The sequence below is a fragment of the Podarcis raffonei genome, chromosome 12 (genome assembly GCF_027172205.1).
Source record: "Podarcis raffonei isolate rPodRaf1 chromosome 12, rPodRaf1.pri, whole genome shotgun sequence".
NCBI classification, from domain to species: domain Eukaryota; kingdom Metazoa; phylum Chordata; class Lepidosauria; order Squamata; family Lacertidae; genus Podarcis; species Podarcis raffonei.
The window spans coordinates 34,256,233-34,273,432 of NC_070613.1; positions in this window are offsets into that span (position 1 = coordinate 34,256,233).

The following is a 17,200-nucleotide window of genomic DNA, read 5'->3' on the forward strand; positions in this document are numbered from 1 at the left end:
TTTCAGCATAGTCCATTAATTTTATCTGCCACTCTTCCTTGGTCTGCGCAGTATCTTCTTTCCATCTCGGGGCTAGCAGCATCCTGGCAGCAGAAGACGAATGAAAATACAAGGGATAGTTGCATTTATTTATTTTCCTAAAAAATTAAATACTGCTGGATATAAACAACAGCAAACCTCAAAGTGGATTTAAAAAAGACTAAAACAGTAAAAACAACCATTTAAAACACTAAATAAAAATTAAAACCAACAATAAGCTAAAACACCTTAAAACACATACAGTGGTACCTCGTACCTCGGGTTAAGAACTTAATTCGTTCTGGAGGTTCGTTCTTAACTGAAACTGTTCTTAACCTGAGGTACCACTTTAGCTAATGGGGCCTCCTGCTGCCACCGCGCTGCCGAAACCTGATTTCTGTTCTCATCCTGAAGCAAAGTTCTTAACCCGAGGTACTATTTCTGGGTTAGCGGAGTCTGTAATCTGAAGCTTCTGTAACCTGAAGTGTCTGTAACCCGAGGTATCACTGTACATATCTGGGTAAGCTTATCTAAACAAATATGTTTTCAGCAGGTGCCAAAGGAGTACAGTTGTATGTTCTCAAACGTAATTCATTCCGGAAATCCGTTCGACTTCCGAAAATGTTCAGAAACCAAGGCGTGGCTTCCTGCACTCAATCGGAAGCTGCGGATGCTGCATCGGACATTCAGGTTCCAAAGAACATTTGAGAACCGGAACACTTACTTGCAAGTGTTTAGCGTTCGGGAGCCAAAACGTATGAGTACCAAGGCGTTCAAGAACCAAGGTACGACCGTATACTGAAGGTGCCTGTCTGATATCCATAGGCAAAGAGCTACAAAGTGTTGGAGCTGCCACACTAAAAGACTGATTTCTGACAGATGCAAAGTGACTATTATGTGGCACCTGTAAAGTGCGGGTTCGAAGGAAGACAAATAAACATGACAGGGCAAGCATTTTATCGGGTTTGCCAGTCACATTGCAGTGCACAGGAAATAATATGTGACCGAGGTTACTGCACAGGCATCTGACCGTAACTGAAGCAGAAGATGGGCAGATGGTGTGTGAGGCTGGCCCAGCAAGTGCTTCCTGGGAGCAGACGTGTGCCAACCTGAAGCCTGGGCCCGTACCCCGCTCCATGAAACTGAACTGTGGCAAGAAGTTGGTGTGGGCAAGGAGATGAAGAAAAGTTTCTTGGAAATCTATTCAGTAAACTGCTCACTACCGTTTCAAAGTCTTTGCGTCTTAGTTTGTATAGCTGTAATACAGTTTAAAGTTCTTCAAAATACAGAACTTGAAGGAACAATGGAAACGAGCTTTCTCTCCCCTTCAGTGGGCACCGCTTTTCATTTCCTTAATTTAACCAGCATGCAAGTTTAACTCCCATGGCTTTGAATAGGAACGAAGAATTGGGGGAACTATGTCTTTTCTGAGTTAACTGCACTTATTTTTGTCTGCTGTTTACCCCTGTGGGAACTTACACAATGTTGTTTTGTAGTGTTAAAATGAAGGTAAACGGAGTGCCGGTTTTCAGGGCCTGGATTTATGCAAGTGGATTTGTTTGTTGTTCCCCTGTTGTGTTCTGCGGTTGGTGGTGTCACTGTGTTCCTACATCATAATTTGCTTGAGTACTTCGCTACTTCTTTCGCGTACATGAAACTGTAAGGGTCAGTGATCCTCTGCACCAACACTTACATTTCCTCATTACAAAAATTGACCTTCTTTCTGTTGTTTGAAAGGGCTCAGGCCACTGTCATTCAGACTTCAAGACTGTTGAGCAGTAATGATAGTATAGGAAGTAGAAGCAATGGCACAGGCTGTCTGGCACTGTGCTCTCTTCCTGGAATCCATTTTGAATTTTACAGCACAGTTGGCAGGCATTCTTTCCGCCCTTCGAATGTACACAGTGTGTTTCAGGGGATCTTTTACTTGCCATTAAATCATTTAAATGTATCACGGCAAACATGCTGCAAGAACGCGTGCCAAGCTTTTTCTTTTCTTTTCTTTTGTAGGGTGTGTGTGTGTGTGTGTGTTCTGATTCAAGAGATTGCGGGAGGCAGAAACAGGTGCTCATATTCCCCTGCAAAAGATAAGAAATGTGCACGCAGGAAATGTGCATGCAAACATTTAGCTTTATGTGAGAACCAGGATCACGAGGACCAAGATAATGCCATTCTCTGAATTCACTTTCCAAATTGCCCACTGCTAGAACCGACTTCCATGACAGGTCAAGTGCCATTGTGTTCATATACTGTTTGTGGGCTTTCCCTTGGCATCTGGATAGCCATTGTGAGAAAAGAATGGGGGACTAGGTATGCTTTTGGTTTGAGCCAGTAGATGTCATGGATTGGCGGGATGTAGAGGAGCGATGGGAGGCACCAGTGGGGGAATCGCCAAGGGAACCCCTGGGGGAAGAAGGCTCAGAGCCAGTGGATTGGTGGGACGACAAGTGGTCAGATGGAGAAGAGGAATCAGACTGGCAGCAGGAGGTGTCAGAAGCTGAAGAGGTAACAGGGTTTGGTGAGCAGGAAGAGGCTGTGACAGAGAGCAGTCCAGAATCAGAGGCAGAAGCGGAGGCCTCCCCCCCCTCTCACACACACACGCACAGCTATTTTACTAGAAAAAGAGGTGCTGGAACTCATGAACACCTCCCTCGTTCTCTTAGAATGGCAATGGTGCCTACCTGAGAGGTGCCAGAACTAGCTTCTGGTGGGTTCTGGCTGAAAAAAGCCCTGCACACACACACATATTTATTGATTTTTGATCCTCACTCTCTTATCCATATTTTATTTTCAGTTTTCAATCATTTAACAATTTAACTTCCAAATTAATTACTTATTCATCCCTTCTAGACTTCCCCCCCACCCCAACCCCTGGTTTCCAATTTCTCCCCTTTGTTACCTTACACATCTTTAGTTTTCCCTTCAGTTACAAGTCCATTGATAAACTCTAATTCACGTTACTTCATAGATGCTATATCAATCCTGCTAATGTTTTTAAGTCTTTACAGTGCACCTTAAGATATTCTATAAATTTAATCCAGTCTTGTTTTTTTCATCTTGGTCCCAGATTTTACGGGGGAAAGCCCTGAACACACACACAAAATACACTAGTGGGAACTGCTGTAGTATTAGTACATTGTTTTATACTAGATGATGATGATGATGATGATGATGATGATGATGATGATGATACTTTATTATTTATACCCTGCCCACCTGGCTGGATCATCCCTAGCTTTTTAAAAAATAAGCTATGAAATCCGTATTAATACTATTGCTGTTTTGCATTACAATCCCTGCATCTAAGCTGTGGGAGACCCTAAGAGCAACTCTCCCCAAGACCTTGGTGGCTGGGCAGGAATATATTAAAAAAAACAAGCAGTCCTTAAAAGCAGGCTTCCTCAACATCGGCCGTCCAGATGTTTTTTGGCCTACAATTCCCATGATGCCTAACTAGCAGGACCAGTGATCAGGGATGATGGGAACTGTAGTCTCAAAACATCTGGAGGGCCGAGGTTGAGGAAGCTTGCCTTAAAGTATCATTTAATTGTTAAGCACCTTGTAAATGAATACAAGAACCTTTAACTGGGCATATCAGCAGCCGGTTCTGATGCACGGTCAGACAGCGTTGCTCCTTTTCGTTTGCACTACTGACTGTTTCTTGTCTGTTTTGCATGGAGATAGTTCCAGGTTCAATCCCAGTCGTCTCCAGGCAGGGTTCCTACTCTGGAACCCTGGAGAGCTGCTGTTAGACGGTGCAGACCATCTAAGGTAGACTGAGCTGTGTTTTGACTCAGTATAGGGAACCTTCCTATGCTCCCAGGTGGAGGTCCTCATTGGCACTGCTGCCCTTGCAATAAAAAACAATGAGATGAGCTGCTACTACTACCACCATCACCCTGAAGAGGCGGAGGGGTAACAGAGGCAGGGCAGGGCAGGGCGGCTGGGGGGGGGGAGAGAGATGAAGACAATGAGACAGTTCAAACAATGTGATTTTCCCAAGACCCCACTCACCCCTAGGAGTAGCTGCTTCCGTGAGTTTTACTTCTCTCTTTTAGACATTTCTTTGTGGTTGGTGGCTTTTGCTTTTAAGCACGGGGCAAGGATGTGTTTTGGGTTTTATGTTTCTTGTATTAAACTTGTGATTGCTGTACTGCTGTTTTAAATCTAGTCTGAAGTAGTATTTCATGAGAAGAGAAGACTCCCTTGAAAAGACCCTGATGTTGGGAAGAATGGAGGGCATAAGGAGAAGGGGACGACAGAGGACGAGATGGTTGGACAGTGTTCTCGAAGCTACCAGCATGGGTTTGACCAAACTGCGGGAGGCAGTGGAAGACAGGAGTGCCTGGCGTGCTCTGGTCCATGGGGTCACGAAGAGTCGGACACGACTAAACAACAACAACAAAAGTATTTTATTGCATTGTTTAAAGTTTTGGATTCGGGTTCTAAATCCGGCCCGTGGATGGTCCGGGAATCAGTGTGTTTTTACATGAGTAGAACGTGTCCTTTTATTTAAAATGCATCTCTGGGTTATTTGTAGGGCATAGGAATTCGTTCATATTTTTTTTCAATATATAGTCTGGCCCCCCTCAAGGTCTGAGGGACAGTGGACTGGCCCCCTGCTGAAAAAGTTTGCTGACCCCTGGGCTTTGTGAGTTACCTTGGGGCATTATGGGACAAAATGCTCTGTAGAAATAGACTATACCCTAACCTAACCAGGTTTTCTTTTCTCCTCTTTAGGCAAGCCCCAACTCAGTTTTTCTCTCACAGATACACATGTGCGCGCCTGATTTTGGTAGCAAGCAGACTATACATTTAAAGCACATTTCCCCCCCAAAGAATCCTGGGAACTGCAGTTTGTTAATGGTGCTCAGAATTGCAGCTTTGTGAGGGGTAAACTACAATTCCCAAGATTCTTGAGGATGTGGGGGGGGGGGTGTGCCTTAAATGTGCTTTAAGTAAATGGCATTTTAGCAACCTTTGTAATTTACTACCTCATTGTTTCTTCCTTTGTTGTTTTAAAACTCTTTCCACACCCTCCCCAAATTATAGCCCTGTGGGCAAGAACCTCGTGTAATTTATATTGTTAAGCACCAGGTCATGGGCACTATATAACTAAACTAAATAATCATAATAAAAAACACCTATAAATATCCTTTAGTTCTCCCAATGCTCATAAATAAAATAAAATATGCCTCCATACATCATAAAGGCTTAAGCTTGTTCTTTTGTAGAGAAATGCTGGTTGAGTGGGTTGTGTGTGTGCTTTTTAAAAAAAATTAAAAAAATAGACCAACTGTAATAGTTTTTCCCTTCAAAAGTGACTTAATGGGGTCAGGTCACCTAGATTCTCTTGCCTGCAGTATGACTATATTTGGTTCAGTGATTATGCAAATAAAAGTACCACTAACCAAGATGTGCATTATATATAAAAACTGTGGATATTATAAGCTGTGTGAGCTCAGCTCAGGCAATTCACAAAGCACCATCAGAATCTCTTACTTGAATTGCTGCTCTAGAAGTCAATCAAAGACCCAATAATAGTTATTCAGAATCAAAAAGGAAATTAATTGCGCAATCTAAAATGGATGCAAATGATAAATGTCTCACGTGTGTGACACAGAAGGAGAGAAGCTCTTGAAAGTTGTATAATGGTTTTAATGTAAGCAACAGTTTTAAAGCAGGAACACTCTTAAAGCTGAAGCATAAAATGCAAAGCATGCTTTATACCTTTTTAAAAAAAGATAAGGTAGGACACCTATTTAAAAATCTAAAAGGGATATAAATATTTGTGTAATATTTTTAGGAGTCATTCCTGCCTACTTGTAAAATGGTCATAACTGCTGAAGGCCTAAAGAAAGTGCCCAGGTGGAAAATCTGTATCAGATGGTGGCTTATTTTAAAGTGCCATATATTATCGACATGTTCCAAGCTCATAAATCCCATAAGACTCTGCCCTATTCTGAATCTGTAACAAGATGAATACCGTGAACCATGTGCATGGGATCCCTTTCCTAGTAATTGGAGAGAGAAATTGATGGCTCATAGGAAAAGAGGCAGCAGGAGCAAGCTACCTTTCTCGTTTTCTCCGTTTCCTAGCTTGGATATATTGGGAAACCATGGTGAATCAACCCGGGATATATTTAACTGTAGTGTGCCAGAAATGGAAGGGGGAAGGAGTGGCACAATTGTGCAGTGTGCAAGCACTAGGCTTACCAGTTTAGTAACCAGACCAGTGTCAACTGAGAAGTGGGATTTATGACACTCTCCCCCTGAAGCCTGAAATGGTACAATCCCAGGACATTTGTGCCATGTGATTTTTCGGACCGTGTAGTCATTGCTATAGCTTCCAGTGCTTCCAATACCTGCAGACACTGATTGCTTCTTTTAATAGCAGCATGGCAGAGGAAAGGTTTGTGGGTAATAACTTCCCCTATTACCTCAGCGCAGTGACAGGAAGAGGCTGTTGATGTCAAGCTCAGCCATTAATACTAAATGCACAGTGTAGTTTGCAACTTCACTTTTCTGCTTTAGTTACAAACAACAACGATTAAAAAAACGCACATTTGGAAACAATGGGCTATGTAATTGTGTTGACTCTGAGGACAATTTCAGACTTGGCTCTATAGCACTCTGCCAAAGGCAAGATTTGTAGTCCTTTTGCCTTAGAATCAAATGCATGCCATTATATTACTAGCCTTTCCCACCTCATATTGTTTTTGGCGAGGGGTGCAATTGGATATGTTTGCAAAAATGTTTGCTTAGGAGTAGTGACAGACTTCACGGCAAACACGGCTGGCAGCTGACACGTTCACATTTCAGCACAAACAACATATGAACTCTGTGCGTCTGACACTTCACACAATGTGCTCCCTGGCTTTAAGAAAACATTATTTCATGTTCTTACTCTAATCAGTCTTGTCTGCCATCCCAGAGAACAGAGAGGTTCATTGTTATATGCAGCTGTCATTTGTCCCATCTCCTTGCTCTTTCTGACTTCAATATCTTGGTGGTATTTAGTGAAAGTAATTTTCACTTCGAAATCTTCTGCCCTTTCAATAGTGCAAGTATAGCACTTCATCAATGGCCAAAGAATTCCAAGCTATCTGGGATGTATCAGGACAGTTGATAAAACCTTACAGAGCAACCTATGATAGTACATCCCATCATAAATAAAAAAAAAAGGTAGAAAGGGCCTTTGTCAGTGTTTATCTGTAGAGCTTTTATTCTTTGCCCTTGATTTCCTCTTCAGAAAATTGATGCACCCTTAAATTGAAGCAGGAGGCTTGACAGGTGATGGTTAGGGGGATAACTGCTCAGATTTCATCAGCCAGTGTTTTTCTGGTGGCGCAATTGTAGGAACTTTCAGCTAGATTACCTGTCATCCACTACATCAGATAAAAGAGGGAGAGTTGAAAGATGCAGTTTTGCCACTGTACCTTAGAGGAAATGAAAAGTGCAGGTGAGGTAGCAGTAGCTGGGAAAGAAGTACAATTATTTTCTAATCAGGCTATTCTGTCAAGAATGTCAGTGCTGAAATTGGCAACCATTGGACAAAATCCATTGTTACATTTGCATTGTTAAATTTCTGGATCCGGGAGGGGGGTGATCAGCCCTAAAAAGGATAGTCAGTCACACTGTAGGCTGCACTTCATGCGTTACCATTGACTATAGTCATTTAATTTTTCTGTGGCTTGAAAGCGCCGTGCAACTTATATTTAGACTGAGAAAATGACCCATTTTAAGCTGTGTTTCAATATTCCTACTTCAGCTGGCATCTTACTCTGATTGTTAGGCTGTTCCAAAAATTTAACTATTCCACTGCTTTGTTAAAAAAAAAGCAGCTATCTTGTTTAGATGTAGTTGCACACAACAAACAGCATACTAGTGTACCTCTGAACAAAAGTTTATATAGGAGGGAAAGTGTTAACCGTTTGCCATAAATGGCAAGAACTAGTTGCAAAGTTCTCCTCTTTTAACAGGTAAACACAATCTACACTACACACCATGTGCTATCAAATACTGTACATTCTATATTGTCAGGAGACAACAAGGGGAAAGAGGAAGCTGACTTTGGGTGAAAGGAACAATTCTCTAGCAAAATAAAACTGTGTTGGATCAAAAGGGGACAGGTTGAGTGTGGAGAGTTTGTCTCCCAATCCTGAGGACATTGATGTATAGGACTGGCTGTAGGTAGCATCTGTCACCAGTAATTCCTCATTACAGTAGAGGGAAAAGACCCTGTTATTTTCAACACTATATAAGCTACCTATCTAGACATCTATAGAGCGTAATCCAATGTACTAACCTACTTAGAAGGGGAGACCACTCAGTGAATGTGATCTCAGTCACCCATCCTTTTCAGGAGAAAGGCCAGGTGATTTTGTACCAGCTAAAGCTTCTTAATCACAATCAAAGGCGGTGTTTCCTTAAGAAGACATAATATTTATGTCATCGTCACTCTTCGAGGAAGATATATTAAATAAATGTTATATGGTGAGCATTCCAATTCTTCATTCTCTTGCTATCTGGTGCAGTAAAAGGGCAGAGTACAAGTTCCTGCAAAGGACACTGAGAAAGGTGGCCCAGTATCTCTTGTTCTCCATTGTGCCTTAGCAGAGAAGTTCCATCTCCCTCAAAAACACAGGCAGTGGAGCCCAGGCATTGTACTTGCTGAACCACTGGGAAAGCTCTCAGGCGAAGGGAGCGATGTGGATCTCTTCTGGTCTGCAGTATCATCCAGCTAATGACCACAAGGGGGTTATAACATTGGTCGCCAGCCCTGCTGAAGCAGGGAACCCGGTTGGGTCCTGGCTGGCATTATACAACCATTGCCTCAGCCTTGATTTCTCAGTCTAAGAGTAGGATGGCTAATTTTGTTCCTCTATGCCTCACCCCAATTCCCTTGCCTTTTGGAAGCTAGCCATCTGCCCCTGCTCCTTCTAATGTTTGCTGCTGCTCTGAGCCTGTTTTGGACTGTAATGTGCCTGCCCTTTCCAGCTAACCATTTTCATACTGGACCACCACCCGTGGCCCTGGCAAGGCCCTGACACTAACTTCTGGAAGTGTCTTTGTCAAAAACATGCCTTCACTGCTAGCGTAGAGCTTTGCATGTGAAACATGATGTGAAATGTCCTCAGTCCTTCTGTTTTCTTTAGAAAACTGGGGGGAAATCAGGCTTTGTAACATCATCCAGTGTGGTGTAGTGGTTAAGAGCAGTAGACTCGTAATCTGGTGAACCAGGTTCGCTTCCCCGCTCCTGTACATGCAGCTGCTGGGTGACCTTGGGCCAGTCACACTTCTTTGAAGTCTCTCAGCCCCACTCACCTCACAGAGTGTTTGTTGTGGGGGAGGAAGGGAAAGGAGAACGTTAGCCGCTTTGAGACTCCTTTGGGTAGTGATAAAGCGGGATATCAAATCCAAACTCTTCTTCTTCATCCCTTTCAAACTAGCAGAACAGATTAAAAAAAATTCAGTCAAAGAACACATAAGGAAGGAAATGTACATTACAGATCCCCCCTTTAATGCGGTGACCTTATTTCTATGAGGGGAAATGTCTCTCATATTTTATTTATTTATTTGCCTTTTGCTTTTTACTCTGTATTATTTTGTAAACAGATCAAATAATTCTCACTTAAAGGGCATAGTGAGGTCTGGTTGAACGAAAAGGTGCTAAGACAAGCTTTCTGCCACCGTCGGAATGTAGATGCTACAAAATGAAATAATCAAGGTAAGTTGGGAGATATACATGCTAAACCTTTTGTTGAAAAGCACATTCAGAATTAAATAGGCCATGTTTCAAAGTGGTTAAATTATCTGAACAGATTTTGGAAAGAGAATGGAGTCTGCTCATTTTAATATACCTTCAGAAATATTTTACTCCTTGATGATGACAGCAGCTCTTACTGACAACTATTAATACATTATAAACACCCCATCAGAGTTATATAAAAACATGTCAGTTTTAAAGAGAACATCTTTGACAGCAAATTTTCCTGATTGTGAAACAGCTGTGTCTCCAGTACAATGCATTAAGTAGTTTATTCCCTTTTAGATAGTTAAATTGTGCATGAAATGTTGCTGGCGAAAGGGCTCCGAATCTGGCCTGATTAGCGAACATCTGTTACATTGGAAAAATTCATGTCTACCCTAATTAGCTGTCAGGCTGATGTACATCAGCCCTGATGGCGAGGGATCTTGCGCTGTTTAAGTCAAACAGGTTTCTCTCCTATCCTATCACCTGCCCTTTCAAATTTCTTCCTCTGATGTGCGGCTGTAATTAGAGATTATTGAAAATACAATACAGCAGGTTATGGTCACTTATAGTCCCATCTGTGCATTCCCCACCCATCCCCCCTACCCGCCAGCAAAACTTGTGATATAAACTAAGCAGCCATCAGCCAAATGGGTTTACACTGCCGATAATCCTAATCCACTTTTTTTAAAGGAGCTATTCACAGACCACTTTAAAGTCGTTCCAATGAGACCACACTAGCTTAAGTGATTTGTGAATTTCCCCTTAAGACTGCGAGGGGTCCATATTCATGAACTCGCAGTTCTGTTGGGTGAGAATGAATGGAGGTCCATAACTGTTTGCCCATTTCTCATCTTGGGAAACGGGGAGATTCTGAATTGTTCATTGTGTGCCTCTTCTTGCCTTTCAAATGTTGAAATGTTCCCAAGGGTGCAAATGGGAGAAGTTATATGTAGGGTTTTTAAGGTGTGCCTTCCAAAAATACGATGTTTATGTTTTTAATGCAATTTTAAAATTAGGGCACGTTCATGCTTCATGTTCTTTTTTCTTATATTAGATTGTTGCTGTTGCTGTTAGACTCAGCTGTTCAAGAGGGATGGGATACATTTTTATCGAACCCCATTGATTGATTGATCGATTGCATTTATATCTCACCTTTTTCTCCAAGGAGCTGAGTGACATGCATCATTTTCTTCATTTAATCCCCAAACAACCCTGTGAGGTAAATTAGGCTGTGAGCCAGTGAGCTTCATGTCTGAGTGGGGATGTCAACCCAGTTTCCCAGCTCCTAGTCTGACACTAAGTACTATACCACAAAATGGAAGCTTAGTTTGTCTCCTTGTTCCATCGCCATTTAGCCCTCAACTAGGTGTATGCACATCACATCATTCATTACTTGCTATATGAAGCCTGTATGTGCCTCCCATATCCAGGGCCAGCTCTATCATTAGGCAGAGTGAGGCAGCCTCTTGCATCAGAAGAGGCTGGGAGTGCCAGTGAGATGTTTAAGTCAGAGCTAGGTGTACCCTGTGGCCTGCCCTGCACCCTTTAAACTTGATTGCTGCCCCCAGGAGTGGTGGAGGACATTTGCCATCTCCAGCAGATATGTAAGAAACAACTACTAGTCCAGCTGATTTCGTATGTAAAATGGGGAGGGTGCCATCTTGTCTTTTGCCAGGCGCAACAAAATGGCCTGGCTGGGCCTTGCCCATAGGGATGTAGCGGCCAGCACACTGCAATGCGTTGGGGGCCAATGAAGTAGGAGGAAGAAGGCAATAGAGGATTGATGTGGTTATTACTGCTTCAAAAGTGCATTATAACTGAGCCTAGGGATATCCTTCTGCATGGACAGGAGGGTGCTTGCTGATCAGAAGGTCGGCAGTTCAAATCCTTGCAACGGGGTGAGCTCCCATTGCTCTGTCCCAGCTCCTGCCAACCTAGCAGTTCAAAAGCACACCAGTGCAAGTAGATAAATAGGTACTGCTGCGGCGGGAAGGTAAACGGTGTTTCTGTGCGCTCTGGCTTCAGTAACAGTGTCCCAGCTTTTTCAGTACGGATGACACGGGTTTAGATATGAGTTACATTCAGATCAGATCAGTTCCTTACTACAGATATGAGCTGTAATGGAATATAGAAGTCTCCACAGAATGTCAACATGGACAGGTATTAATTTTAAACTGATGGAATTACACTAAAAATAAATTTCACCCCAAATAAATACATTTCCCCATCAGCTATCAAAATATTTGAAAGGCTGCTCACAAAAGGAAGAAACTATTGACTCAGTATGACAAGTATTCACATATTTTAAATAATAAAATATTTAAACAATGGACATAGATGTCTTGGATTCTTTTAGTGAAAAATTATATTTGAAGCCCAAACTTATATAATTCAGCAGAGATCTGCTGACACTTTTTAAACTAGAAGGCAGACACAAATATTGATGAGAGTACTGGTGCCAGAAGAGTTTGCTTGTTTTTAAACCTACTTTCCTCTATGCTGTTTTTCTGATCTACCTCATGCTGTAGAGAAATTGGACAGAGTAATGTTTTTCTCCCTCTTGCATAATATCCACAACAGTTTCTGAGGTTTCCAAATGGGCCTGAAAAGGTTGATGACCCCATTTCTAAGTACTACATGACTTTTCATGATTGAAGGAATAGACATTCACTAGGTGGCATACTCTAAAAAACCACTGCAGTACTGGCATAATTCTTGCTTCCAAATTCAGACTTCACGCACTCCATATTATTCTACCATAAATTGTTGCAGCAGGCTTTAATTATTATTGTTTTGTTTGTTCTTAGGTTATGTATTTTGTGTTTTTACACTGTAAAGTGCCTTTGTGTTTTTACACTGTAAAGCGTCTTCCTCCTATGAAGGGAAGAAGAAGAAGAAGAAGAAGAAGAAGAAGAAGAAGAAGAAGAAGGAGAAGGAGAAGAAGAAGGAGAAGAATAATGTAATAAAACCTTAATCACTTTTGAATTATAGCTCAGAACATTAACAACTTAGCATCTCTCTATCTCGCAGTATAGTGGGAATTAATAAAAGTCTGTTGCTTATTCCAGCACATATAACACAGCTTTCTTGGGAGTAGCAAATTCTTTCTTTCTTTCTCCTCCCCCACTTCTCTTGAATTGTGTTCTAGTCAAGTGGAGTATTTCCATTGTTCACTTTATTCTTTATTCAGACTCTTTTATTCCATATAGTAAAGTATGATCGCCAGAACAATTGCTGCTGTTGCTATTTGTTGAACTAAAACACATTTTTGCCAGTTTTCTTTATACCTTTTCCCCATGAGACAGCATTTATTTTCAAAAAACCCATCAAAATGTCTCCTTGAACTTCAGAGCATGGGAAGTCACCTGAAAGATATATAATTTGGCACTGAATATTTGGCTTTTTAAAAATTGTATTGTAATTTGGAATGTTTTATTGTGGTTTTTATTGGATTGTTAAAATGGAAACTTAATAAAAATTATTTATAAAAAAACAAAATGTCCCCTTGATCTTTCTGGTTTCTCTGACTTTCCATCCTCCAGAACAAATTTTAATCAACCATACTGTTACTTTCCTTCAATTGTACTGGTTCGAATACCATCTAAACATTGCTTTATGTCATCCAAACTGAACCCATGTTACCTTAGCTATTTGACAACCCAACATCTTTAAAGGTGGTTTATTCATTGCATTCAGAAAATACAACATTTGTGAAATGCAACTTTTAACCTAAAAATTCGAGCAGTTGTGCTCAGGCCAAAGAAGTACCCACACTGGACCTCCTCAGTCACATATCGCTTCATCCCTTGTAGCTCCCCAAACCATCAAAGTCACTCCTAAGTGTTGAAGCAGCCCCCATCATTGCACAATGAGTGGCACTCAGGAGAGTTTTGGTGTGTGGGCCAAAGTATTTAGGTAAACACAGGCAATCTGGCCACCCACTGCTTGGCAAACTGTATAGATAAGGAGAGGAAAGGCAGTAATCCAATGCAATTAAAGGTGATATTGCACTGTGTATAGTTGTGTAGAACATGTTTCAGCATATGTAGTTTGATATGTCATAGTGCTGAGGGATGAGTAAACGTCTCACTCCACAAAAAAACAACTATGTGACTTGCATAGAAACACAGTAAACCATGGAGTAAGAAAACTCTACCAACAGAATTGGTTAGAAGTTCGTATTCATGCTTATGCCCCACAGGGTAAAAGTATAAAGCAAAACAGAATCTAAACTTAAAGTGGGACTGCATCAGGAATGGAAAAGAAGCAGATTTCTTGGTCAACATGGAAGAGTCTAAAATGTTCAAAGTTTAAAAATAAGGAGTTAGTGTCTAATGACGGATATTATATGACGATCATAATTTGGCATTTATTCAACAATAAATAGAAGGCTAGTTTACACCCTTGGTCTCCTCTGCCAGTTCATATATTATTTGCAAGTGATTAATGCTGATTAGATTGTTGGTTTTAAATGAATGTTGATATAAATTATAGGCCAGAGAGGCTGCTACAAATGGAGATCCCACAAATCCCAGGCATGCTGAAAAGCAATTCAAATCATACCTTCCCTCTTCTCCACCCATCCAAAGCTCTTTTTACCAGCTCCAACCATGAAAGCTTCTCCAGTATTGTCATTGCCTTTGAATGATGCAGACAGAGGGGTGATTTTGCCCTCATGCTGTAACATCGCTCTGGCATTGACTTAGCTGTGATTCCTGTATTGCAAAGACTAGATGACTTTTTGGATTCTTCCAACTCTGTTCGTGTTTTGTATGTGAAATCCCTTTTGCACCCCTGGCTGAGAAATTACTAGTGACTTAAATTTCTTCTTTTCTTGATCTGGGGAACCAAACCTTCCTCACAAAATCATTTCCTTAAGAGGGGGGTCCAAATATTTTTGCTCAGCCCTTCAAAGAGTATGTTTAGGGATTCTTAGTTTGCCCACTTCCCTCCTCTGAGGAACTTAACTGGCCTTGAACAGCCTCCCAGTTTACCATAAACACCGTTGGTGCGTTTCATTCTTCCCTCCAAACTACTTCACAGCTTTAGCTATTAACAATTCCGTTGTGAAGAATCTTCAGCATTTCAAAGCATCATTTTTTGATCAGTCATCTTCTATATACCCCAGCGGAAAGCATGATTGCGGATATCAAAGTTGACTCACGTCAGGTACAACATCACATGACATTAGCATCACATGACATCAGCAGAAGTATGCAACTTCCCCCCAGTCACCAATCTCACCCACCTATCTCTATGAGGTCAGCGAAAATAACATGGCTAGTTTGCTCTCTTGCTATCTTTCAAGGAAAATAAATCATTAAGCATACACTAAGTCAATTCTACTCATGGCCTGACAAATTTATCTCTGCCCTAAACATGGTAGCAATAACAGGAGATATCAATTACTCCAAAAGGCATCATTCTTTAACACTTGCTGGGTTTACATTGGTACAGATGATGTGATGGCGTCCTATCTTCCCAGCCAATGCTCAAGAGAGTGCCTTTCTTTTGATTCCCCTCCCCTGGGTTGTAAAACCAAGGCCCAGGCAAACACATTTCACATCCTGGCTGCAAAGCAGGTATTGATGTAAATCTCAGGCACTGAAAAGCTAAAGATCAATACTTCAGTTTTTATCAACGTAGGTAGAATTTTCTGCAGTATGAAGGGTTGGTTTTCTTTAAATCCACAGGAAGCCATGGCTGAGAACATCTAGGGGTGAGAGTGGGGAGTAAACCAGACAGTTTTGTGGGAAGAAAAGTTGAAAAAAAAATGTAAGTTTTGTGTTGACATAATCCAGGTTAAATCCAAAGAAGAAAAATACTTACTTTTGTCAAACGAGAGGCTATTTTATCACTCAGAGAATGTCACGTCAATTGTAAAGCCATCAGCCTCCAGGCTTGTTGGTGATTGCTTCATATTTACTGTTAGTCCAGCAATGGAGATGGTACTTTTACAGTCTTTGGACAGACTAGAGAGTGTGACATTTAAAGTGTTGATTTTTGCAGCACTTATGTTAATTGTTGTAATTTTCCTGATGAACCACCATTCTGGTTGCCTGATGCAGCCAAGATAGTTTTGCATTTTCTATGCAGGCCTCCTTGCCATTTGGTCTGTGTAGTGTCAGCTTCGAGTGCTACTGAAAGCAGACAAAATTGCAAGCAAATTGCATCAGATTGCCAACATTGTGAAAAGGTAAATTGCTTGCAAATCTATTTAAACCACTGCCCTATTTTCATCAGCTTCAGTACTTGGTATTCATGATTGCTTAATTGGCGACCTTTCCTATTGTGTAGTGCTTTATGGTGTAATGGAAAGCGATCTTTACCAAACCAATTACCCTTTTTTTCTCAGCACTACATTATTGCTGTGATTGCAACTGCCAGTCCTTTGTAAATGAACTTTCTGATTTCAATGATGTTTTTAAAATGTAAGATAGAAAAAAGTGGCGTTCATATTGTGCGATGTTCTATTTTGAAGCCTCTTTGTAGTCACCATTGTCTGGGAAAATGGACTGAAGGGTTACACAGTACCTACAAATATCCATGTAACTATTATTAATATTATTATAATGTCTTCCTTTGTACTGCAGCTCAATTAGGAAAGGATAGGAGAAATATTTTGTCACCCTGTCAAGTGCACAGGAAGTGCTTTTGAGGCTTCTTTTTGACACATACATTATCTCCACTAATAATACAAGATTCCTTTTCAAGGAGTGGGAATAAGTATACAGAATTCATGAAGTCCTTTTTTTAAAAAAATCAATTTTTCCATCATTAAAGAAATTAAATACACGTATTAGAATTCCACGATTTCCAAGTGTCAAATGACACAGACCGAATAAAGTGTATTTTTGTGTATTGGGGGGCGGTGTTTAAATGTTCCCTAGGTGTAAACGGTAGATGCTAACTTTGCCTCTCATAAATACAGAGAATGTTGAAAGGTACACATATTATATTTATATATTCATGCACCATTATTAGCAGTTTGATTTCAGCAATAAGTGTCCATTTGTTTTGAACGTTTGAACTGATTTGATTCTGGTAAAAAAAAGAGAAAAAAAGTCCTCCTCTGTAAATTACTTCTCTCCCACATCTTTGTAACTAGAGAGTTTTAGTTTTGTGTATTTGTTTACATGATTTCAGAAATTATATCATTACTCATAAGTGGCAATGTGGAAAAAGATCTACAAGTAATTTACTCATGCTCTAACAGAGTAGGGAAGGTAGCAAATAGAGACATCATTATACCCCCTACAGACAGAAGTTCTACCACCACAAACAAAACAAAACAAAAGTGAAAAGGTTTACTTTATTTTTTTGGGCCCTTGATTTGAACTAATGACTAAACAGGTCCTTTGACTAGACTTTTGAAAGATTTGGGTCTTTTGGAGGTAACACAATGGTTTGTTTACAGTGACAATT